The sequence below is a fragment of the Capra hircus genome, chromosome 6 (genome assembly GCF_001704415.2).
Source record: "Capra hircus breed San Clemente chromosome 6, ASM170441v1, whole genome shotgun sequence".
Lineage (NCBI taxonomy): Eukaryota > Metazoa > Chordata > Mammalia > Artiodactyla > Bovidae > Capra > Capra hircus.
Genome location: NC_030813.1, coordinates 102562410 through 102572886, shown reverse-complemented (window position 1 = coordinate 102572886; position 10477 = coordinate 102562410). Strand labels below are relative to the sequence as shown.

The 10477-nt window shown below is 39.6% G+C and overlaps 1 protein-coding gene across 1 annotated transcript in view; it reads left to right on the top strand.

Annotated features, from left to right (window-relative positions):
• KLHL8 (kelch like family member 8) overlaps positions 1784–10477 on the top strand; it is a 62506-nt gene continuing 53812 nt past the window's right edge. The window contains exon 1 of the mRNA XM_018049708.1: positions 1784–1943. The gene's annotated coding sequence lies outside the window, so the exon portion shown is untranslated. The remainder of the gene's footprint in view (positions 1944–10477) is intronic.

Sequence of the window (10477 nt, the reverse complement as noted above, 5' to 3'; positions counted from 1 at the left end):
AGTATACCTTGTATGCTCCCCACGCCCCTTGCCACCTTCTGCATGCGCATGCATGGGTGCTAAGTTGCTTTAGTTGTGTCTGAGTCTTTGTGACCCTATGGACCACAGCCCTCCAGGCTCCTCCATGGGATTCTCCAGGCAAGAATACTGGAGTAGGTTGTCATGCCTTCCTCCAGGGGATCTTCCCTACCCAGGGAGCCAACCCGGGCCTCTTAAATGTCTCCTGCATTGGCAAGCTGGTTCTTTACCACTAGTGCCATCTGGAAAGCCCAACCCTCTGCATACCTTTGATTTTTTAAAAATATTTGTTTGGCTATAATATTTGTTAGTTGCAGTATGCAGAATCTTTCAGTTGCAAGATGTGGGATCTAGTTTACTGACCAGGAATCGAACCTGGGCGCTCTGCATTGTGAATGCAGAGTCTTAGCCACTGGACCACCTGGGAAGTCCTTGTATACCTTTTTATTTCTCATTATGTGTTTAGTTCTGTCTCTTCCACTAGCTCTTAAGTCTCCACAAGGGTAGGAACTATTCAGTTTCGTTCACTATTTCCCAGTATGCCATATACTAAGTGCTCACTAAATATTCTTGAAAAAATAAATGGAAACTATATTGAAATACTGTATAGATTTCTTTGATGTAGTTAGTAAGCACAAGCAGTTTTTTATATGTCTATTAGTAGAGAAAAAAGAGCAGTTCTATAAGCATTTTTTAGGGGACACTGAACATGCAATTTAAAAGTTCAAGTTATAAATAAATTCTATTAGAATATGTCCTTATTAAATACACAGTATTACATCATACTTCCAGACAAATTTTGCAATTTTTGTGTATACGTGCACACTAAAACTGGTCTTGGTCCACTTTTCTTAGTTCGTTCATATTAAATTTTTGAAACATGATGTCCTGAAGAGAAATATTCTGAAGTACTAAGATTTATTTCTATTTCTGCTATTTTAAAATGGAAAAGTGATTTTTTTCCCCCCTAGAATTGAAATTTCACATAGTTGGGCTTACCTTGGGGTTTTTACATAAGATGCAATTTTTTTCCTAAAGGCTCTCTTCTAGCTAAATCAATCGAAACCTATGTATTAATATTTATAAATGTACCAGGATTGAATTTATTCTGAAATAGATTCCTAGGGTTGTGAAAGCTAGAGCTTGCTCTAACAAAAGATTTTAGCCTTCAAATTTTCTTTCTTTGCTCGCTCATCTATCCCCTCCAACATTTCATTGACTTTATAGAAAAATTAGTTGATTTCAACATCATTTTCACTTGCAATGGTTTTTAGCGGTGAGTGCTCAGGTCGACCAACTGCTTCCTTGGTCTTACAAGCTATGGGTAAGTAGTTATATAAACACCAGATATTTTGTATCAATATACCTCTTTTCAAGAGCCTGTGGAGAAATTGCCAAGAACAAAAGTAGACCCTTTTTTCCTTCTTTAAAGGACAGAAATCCTAAGAACCTTCACCATTAGCGAGACGAGACTTATGGTACAGCCACAAAAGAGAAGAAAAGGATAACTTCGGACGTTAATCATGCGGTGGCCTATCTGAACCTGTGTTTTGAGGACGTCCCGCCAGCTGTCCCCAGCATCAGGAAGGACAATACTCCTCAGCTGGGTGAAAACTCTCGCAGTCCGCGCCCGAGCCGGGCTCGGAGAGCGCGCGGGGTGGGGGCGGTCCCCCGGGAGGAGGTAATTGGAAACCACACTACCCAGAGTGCTGTGCGCAGGCGCGGACGAGAGGACGCCCTGTGCCGGCTGGGCTCCGCGAGGCCGCGCACAGGGGCGCGCGTCCGTCGGGTGCTCGCGCGGGGCCGGAGCGGCGCCGTCCGGGGCTGCAGGAACCTGGCAGCGCGGCTGCATCCTTGGCGAGGCCGGGGACCGGGAAGGGGGCGGGGGCGGGGAACCGAGCGGAGGGAACCAGCCGAGGACTGAGGTAACCGGGCTCTCGCCCCCCGCCCCCACTCCCTCTTTCCCTTGTGCGGTGCTGTCCGCTCGTGCGAAGTCCTCCGTCACCTCAGCCCCGAGCCCAAATCGTAGCGCCGCCCGGGCTCGCGCCTGTGGCGGAGAAACTCCCCGAGTCCTGCACGCAGGAACCAAACTCCCTTGCCCGGAGGGTTTGGGCCCCTTCAGCCGCGCGGTTTCTGTCGCCCCTTCCCCCGTTTGTGGCGAGAGGAAAGGCGCGGGGTGGGGGGTAGTCGCGTTCCTCGAAGGGAACCCCGGTCTCCGGCACCCTCAGCCTGGCTCGTTCCTCAGGCTCTTTCGAAGAAGAGAGAGGCGGGCAGGTGCTCCGCGGGGTCCGGGCGAGGGCGGCATGTGGGGGCGGGGCGGGCCGGCGGGCTGGGGCCCTGGGCTGAGGGACGCGCCGCCCGCGAGGGTCGGGGAGGCGGGCGCGGGTATCGGGGTCAGCCGCCGTCCGGGATGCTGGCCCTGGGGACGTGCTGGCCGTCCGTCCGGAGGGTTAGTCTACCCTCCGGGACTGGCCTGCCGGCGAGATGTATGGCCCCGGGGGTCCGGCTGGCGGGTGCTGGGGGCTTGCAGCTCGCCTTAGGCGGAGACTCTGCGGGGGGCGGGGGGTGGGTCGAAGAGTGCCTCTGAGTTTGAGAGCAGAAACTGCAGCCTCTTTGAAAACACGCCTCTGCTCAGTGGAGTTGTTTTACAGCCCGGGATGCCTGCTCTTTCCTCCTTTTCACGCACTTCTGGGCTTCGTTAGCCTGCTGATTTCTCTGCGAGAGGCGATTTATCTACATCCTTCGCGCTTTCTAGCCCGGGGCTCGTCCTTGACTGGATTTGACAGTTCTAGCGTTTGGGGTTGTTTTTTTTTTTTTTTTTTTCCCCACCTGGCAGTGTTGGATCGGGTGATTTTAAGTAGGCTATAGAACTTTTTTGTCAGGATTCTTTTCCATCTGTATTAATACTGTAACTATGCTTGGCCCTTTTAGCTTATGCTTATGTTATACTGTTTCGGGAGGATTCTTTGGCAAAATGTTCTTGCAAGAAGCTAGGTTGACACAGGTGGTTTATCTGCTGGTTGAGCTTTTTCTTTGCATTCCCCCTCTCCCCCCATCCCGGTGAGGTTAATTAATTGTTGGACTGTTGGTGATTCTTTTCCTCCGTCTCCCTCCAGTGTTGATCCTGTCAGAGGGTAGTCTTGGGTAAGCAGAGGACCTCAGCTAAGCGGTGGGTTATTTCATTGGCTGCAGCTTTTCCTCCTCCTCCCTACGAGCACCTATTCTTTTGTCACTCATCCCGTGACCTACTTCAGACTTTTAGTCACTGTATATATCGCCTTTAAGATACAGAGAGTAGGAACATAAATATCAAAAGAAATTTTAGGATACCATACTCAGCTATTGCATTTAACTTCATATTAACATTTCAAGCTGCCAATACTTTAAAAATCTTTTTAAAAACATTTATTTTTAATTGGAGTATAATTGCTTTGGGGCCTTCCTGGTGTCTCATTGGTAAAGAATCTGCCTGCAATGCAGGAGGCGTGGGTTCCATCCCTGAGTGGGGAAGATCTCTCGAGAAGGAAGTGGCAACCCACTTCAGTATTCTTCCCTGGGAAATCCCATGGACAAAGGAGCCTGGTGGGCTTCCTGGGGTCACAAAAGAGTCTGACACGACTTACTGACTAAAAAACAACAATAATTTCTTTACAGTGTTATGCTGGTTTCTGCTGTACAACAGTGTGAAATCAGCTGTAAGTAGCATATTTCGCCTGCCTCCCACTCCTCTAGGTCATCACAGAGCATTTAGCTGAGTTTCCTGTGCTATAAAGCAGCTTCCCACTAGCTAGCTATTTACACATGATAGTGTGTATTTGTCAGTGTTGTTTTTAATTCTTCCCGCCCCATTCTTCCCCACCTCTGTCCACAAGTCTTTTCTCTATGTCTGTGTCTCTATTCCTGCCCTATAAATGGGATCATCAGTATCATTTTTCTAGATTCTTTATAAAGCTGCTAATTCTTTTAACATTTGATAAGATTAGTATTATTTTCTAAGATGGTAATATATTCTGTAATAATTGCACATTCTATTTCCTGGCAGGAAATTTAATTCGCAGCCACTGAGGGTAATTTTTAAAAACATTATTTCCTCACTTGTTAAGAAGAAAGTGAGGTAGATATATTAGACCCCATATCCTTTATCAAAGTAGTTTATATTTAGAGCAATTTTAGGTTCATAGCAAATTTAAGTGGGAGGAACAGAGATTTCTCATATACCCTCTGCCCTCATGCTCCTGCCTTGCCCGGTGTAAGCACAGTCTCCCTCACTCTCAGAATCCCTACAACAAAAAGATAAATTTGTTACAGTCAGTAACCTGCATTGATATACCATTACCCAAAGCCCAGAGTTTACATTAAGGTTCACTCTTCCTGTCTATTGTATATTCCATGGATTTAGACAAATGACCTTTTTTCAAAAAATCAAGAACTCTTAAGAAATGTAGAGAACTGAAAATGGGTTTTGTCATTTTGAAAAGATTAAAGGGGCTATTTTGAATATCCTGAAAATTAATTTCAAGAATTTTATGTTTTAAAACATTGGATATCTAAACTGGTTTTTTATATTTGAATTTTCAACAAAGGTTAATTTTTATATATTAAGAACTAAAGTCATGAGGAAAAAGAAATACTTCATAGAATTAACAAAATGTCATGTCTTTCAGTCCTAAAACTCATTAGCTTGACCATTTCTTCACTATTCTGAAAAACATGTATTATGTTAACCAATGAAGAAAGAAGAGATGGAACATTCAGAATAGACATTTGGGGATTTCCCTGGTAGTCCAATGGCCAGGACTCTGTGCTCCCAAGGCAGGGAGCCCAGGGTTGATCCCTGGTCAGGGAATTAGATCCCACATGCTGCAACTGAGAGTTCCAATGTTACCTTTAAAGATACCACATATTGCAATTGAGACCCAGCATAGTTAAAGTATACTTTTTTTTTTTAAACTGACGTCAGTATTCAGGATATAACTACACTGAAATGTGACCCATTAGGCTTTTTTTTTTTTTTTTTTTGATCTGTTTTCTTTGTTTGAAAGCCTTTTGTGGAAGCATCAAAATGTAATAATGAGCTGGAACTAGACAGTTCTAGGTTAGAATACCAGCTCTTAATTTGTTGGCTGTGTGCCCATGGCAGGTTATTTTCTGAGCCTATTTCCTTAAATGTAAAAGGGGGTAAAATATTAATTTTTATAATAGGTAAAGTCATTTTAGAAACTGTAAGGCACTATCATTTATTGATATCATTAGTCACATGCTGTATTTCAGAATGCTGTCAGTTTATTTTTTGTTGAAAACTGCTTATGTTAAGTACTATGAAACTTTTTTTAAAGGCTGTACAAGAGAATTCATTGTCTGTGAATAATTTAGTTGATTCTTGTGAGTTAGAGGTAAAATTATGGAAGAGGGTCAAAGGGAAGAGAAAATTTCTACTTTGTCTCTGGTTCTTAACTTGGATCTGTGGATGTACTCATAAATGGCCTTCCAAGATTCTGTGAGTTCTGTGTATATTTCTGTTTTTCTGGAGAAAAAACCCACAGCTTTCAACGTATGTTTAAAAGGAGTTCACTACCCCTTTTTAAAATAAATGGCATTAAAATATGTATACTATCATGTAAGAAAGGAATCACCAGTCTAGGTTGGATACAGGATGCTTGGGGCTAGTGCACTGGGATGACCGAAGAGATGATATGGGGAGGGAGGTGGGAGGGGAGTTCAGGATTGGGAACTCAATGTACACCCATGGCAAATTCATGTCAATGTATGGCAAAACCAATACAGTATTGTAAAGGAAAATTTAAAAAAATTTTTTTAATTAAAAAAAGAATGGACTAAGGTTAACATCCATGTATCAGTATTGGCTCACTAGTTATGACAAACGTACTATAGTAATACAAGATCTTAACATTAGGGGAAATGGGGTGAGGGAGATATTGGAAGTCTTTGTATTATCTTTTTTTTCCCCCCCTTTTTTTTTTAATTTTTATTTTTTTAAATTTTAAAATCTTTAATTCTTACATGCGTTCCCAAACATGAACCCCCCTCCCACCTCCCTCCCCCTGTATTATCTTTGCAGCTTTTTCATAAACCTAAAACTATTCTAAAATAATTTAAAAAGTGGGAGTGTAATAGCTTTACAATGTTGTGTTAGTTTCTGTTGTACAACAAAGTGAATCAGATATGTGTATACATATATCTCCTCCCTCTTAGACCGCCCATCCATCTAGGTCATTGCTGAGTTTTCTGTGCTGTATAATAGCGTCCCACTAGCTATTGATACTTGTAGTGTGTGTGTATATATCCACTATATATATATATATATATATATATATATATATATATGCTACTCTTTCAATTCATCCCACCCTCCTCTTCCCCTCTGTGTGTCCATATGTCTGTTTCCTATGTTCTGTGTCTCTATTCCTGCCAGGCTAATAAGTTCATCTGTATCATTTTTTTGGATTCCACATACATGTGTTAATATACAATATTTGTTTTCTTTCTGAGTTGTCAGAATGAGAACACTGTACGACAGACTCTAGGTTCATCTACATCTTTACAAATGACCCAACTTTGTTCCTTTGTATGACTAATATTCCATTGTATGTATGTATCACATCTTCTTTATCCGTTCATATATCAATGGACATTTAGGTTGCTTCCATGTCCTGGCTGTTGTAAATAGTGCTGCAGTGAGCATTGGGGTACATGTGTCTTTTTGAATGATGGTTTTGTAATCTATTCTGTAATAATTGCACATTCTGTATCCTGGCAGGAAATTTAATTCATAGCCACTGAGGGTAATTTTTAAAAACACTATTTCCTCATTTCTTAAGAAGAAAGTGAAGTAGATATATTAGACCCCATACCCTTTATCAAAATACTTTATGTTTAGAGCAGTTTCAGGTTTATAGCTAATTAAGTAGGGGAACAGAGATTTCATATACCCTCTGCCCTCATATGCCTCCTGCTTTGCCCCATGTATGCACAGTCTCCCCACTATCAAAATCCCCACACCAACCCACATTGTGGGTTACAGTCAGTGAACCCACAATGATACACCATTATCCAAAGTCTAGAGTTTTACATTGAGGTTCACTCTTGGTGTCTGTTATATATTCTGTGGATTTAGACAAATGACCCTTTTTCAAAAGAACTCTTAAAAAGAGTTATAGAGAATTGAAAATGGGTTTGTCATTTTGAAAAGGTTAAAGGAACTATTTTGAATGTTGGGATTCTCCAGGAAGAATACTGGCGTGGGTTGCCATTTCCTTCTGCAGAGGATCTTCCCAACCTAGGGATCGAACCTGAGTCTCCCGCACTGCAGGCAAACTCTTTACTGTCTGAGCCACTGTGGAAGCCCAAAAATTAATTTCAAATGGCTTTTGTGTATTAAAACATCAGATATTTAAACTGGTTTCTTATATTTGAATTTTCAACAAAGGTTAATTATTTTTACATATTGAGAACTAAAGAGATGAGGGAGAAGAAATGTCTCTTAGAATAACAAAATGCCCTATTTTTTCAGTCCTAAAACTCCTTAGCTTGACCATTTCTGCACTTTTCTGAGAAATATGTTTTGTGTTAACCAGTAAAAGAAGAATAAATGGAACATTTAAAATATACATTTTTAAATAATATCAATATACAAGATATAAGCATATAAAATGTGACCCATTAGGCTTTTTTAAAAAAAATTATTTATCTGAGGGGCTTTTGTGGAAGCATCAGGATATAATAATGTATTGAACTCAGTTCTGAAACTAGACAACTCTGGTTTAGAATATCAGCTTTTCACTTTTGACTGTGTGAACCAAAAATGGTCTTCCAAAAATCTGAATTCTGTGTGTTTTTGTGTTTTTTTCTGGGGAGAAGACGCACAGCTTTCAACATAAGTTTAAAAGGCGTTCACAACCTTTTTTAACTGAACCACTTAGATAACAACCATTAGCTTCAGTTATCTAAGGAGGTTTCTGTACTAGATTTTTTGCATATTATTTTCAAAATTAGTGTTTTTGAGAAAAAGTGAACAGAATTTTGTGTGTATGTGTATACAGATGCTTTTTGAAGCACTGCAAATGCCTGTTTTTCTTCTAGAACTGGAGGTTGATATTTTTGATGTAGTATGTTGATAGCAGTAAAAGTGCTGCTGCTTACACCTGGAGTACACACCACTGATTGATCCGTCACTGTTACTGCGTTAATTTCCACGCCCCCCACCCCCCCCACTCCTCTAGTGTTGATGGGCAGTAGACTGCGGGGCAAAGAATGCACCCTAGTACCATCCAGCACATTGGAATAGTATTTTGAAATGTTAAAAGATAACTTGGTTTGTTTATCCTAAAATCTGGATTTTTTTCCTTTTCTCAACAAAATACTAAAATGCTAATAAAAATTAAGTATTTTTTCTTCCAAGCTAGGTGATGATACTTACATTGTATATTTGTGGTGTGATATTTCATCTTATATAACACAGTATGAAGTTATATTGAATCCTAATTGATCATTTTAAGGTTCGGCACTGCTAGTTTTGAAAGAATATGAAATTTATAATCAGCTTATGTAGATTAGATGGTGATTTGTGATTTTAATTATGACATTTAAAATTGATCTTATTTGCATTTTGTGAATTTTAGAAGTATGTTAGAATTCTAAGATTGAGTTCATTCTTGTAATAGAGTTTGGAAGTAAGCTACATCAAACTGCCCTGTTTTCTTTGTTAGTGATAGGTTGCTGAACTGTAGGGCTTTACAGTGTGAAGCCAACTTCTGTTTCTGGGTCAATTACCGGTAGCAGTCACAAGGTCTAAAGACTGTGAGATGGATCAAGTGGTGGTATACCAACTTACGAATGAATCTATTCAGTGAAGTAATGGGTTTTTGTCTTTTTGAATTTCTTCCTTTTTCTTTGATATTGGTATTTTCATTTGATATCTGAATGCTTTTCGCAGTTCAAGGTTTTAAATAAATAGTTGGGGATAAAAGGTTGCGAACTCCTTTTAAATTAAAATTAGTAGACTAATTAGTCTATAAATTAGTAGCAGAATTGTGTTCAACTCTCTAGACTTGGCACTTTTTACAAAATCTGAGGTCTGTATAGATCTCAAAGATCAATTAAGCATTTGCGTAGTACCGCATATATATATTTGTGACTATGCTGCATCTTTTGTTATTGTATTGCAGAGGATTGCTTATTTCTTTAATAATGAAAATGTGAGTTTAATTAGTTAGAAATGGAAAACAGAATCATTTTAGCAAAAATTTTACCTGTGGAAATACTGTCACATTAAAAAGATCAGTGTTTTTATAAGGGAAAAGAATCTGAAAAAGAAAACGTGTAACTGAGTCACTACACAACATTATAAATTCACTATACTTCAAATGAAAAAGGTCAGTGATTTTATGTGTATTTTCTTACTCTTAAAGTTTAAAAAAATTAAAAAACATTTTCTGTCTGGGGAGAATATTAAATCCATATTGTGGTTCCATAATCTAAACATACCATGCAAAGATGTAGTTGCACTCCTGGTGCAAAGACAGAATTAATGCCGTCTTCAGCCTCCTGTTAAGAGTTTTGGCTGTACAGTCATGCATGCCTGTGTTGAGACCTAGGCATTGCCACTTAATAGCTGTGTGACCTTGGGTAGGTTTCTTAACTTCTCTGAGCCTTATTATCAACAGCTATAAATATAGTAATAATACTGCTTTGAATTATCCTGAGGAACAGAATGAATAAATGTGAAATATCTAACTCAAATAATAGCGCTTGCTTATATAGCTTATGTGCCAGACAGTTTATTAACTCATTTAGTCCTTGTAACAGTCTTAAGAAGTTTGTATTGCTACTTTCCTCATTTTTACAGGTGAAGAAACTGAGGCTAATAAAAGATTATGTAACTTAACCAGAGTCATACAGTCATACATGCAAAGCAGATAGTAAGTACTCAACTAATGCTGACTACTGTATCCAGGGGTCCCCAACCTCCAGGCCTCGGACCAGTACCTTCTGTCAGATCAGTGCTGGAATTAAATTAGAAATAAAGTGTACAATAAATATAATGCAGTTGAGTCATCCTGAAACCACCCTGTTTCCAGTTCATGGAAAAATTGTCTTCCATGAAACTGGTTCCTGGTGCCAAAAATGGTTGGGGACCACTGGTTGTATCTATAGTTTTTTTTTTTTTTTTTTTTTTAAAGAAAGGCTTAGAGCAGTATAACCAGTTCTCATCTTTTGCTATAGTGAAAAATGCTTCTGAATGTAGATCACTATATAGCCTATTGTATTTCTTTGCTGGGAAAAATGTTGATTGAAGGGTTGTGTTCTTCACCGAGGACTGAGGATCACATAATTTATAAAAGCAATAGTGTCAGTTTATTGAATGCTTACTGTGAACTAGATACAGGGCTAAGTATTAATGCATTACATATATTACTTCATTTATTATTCACAGCAGTCT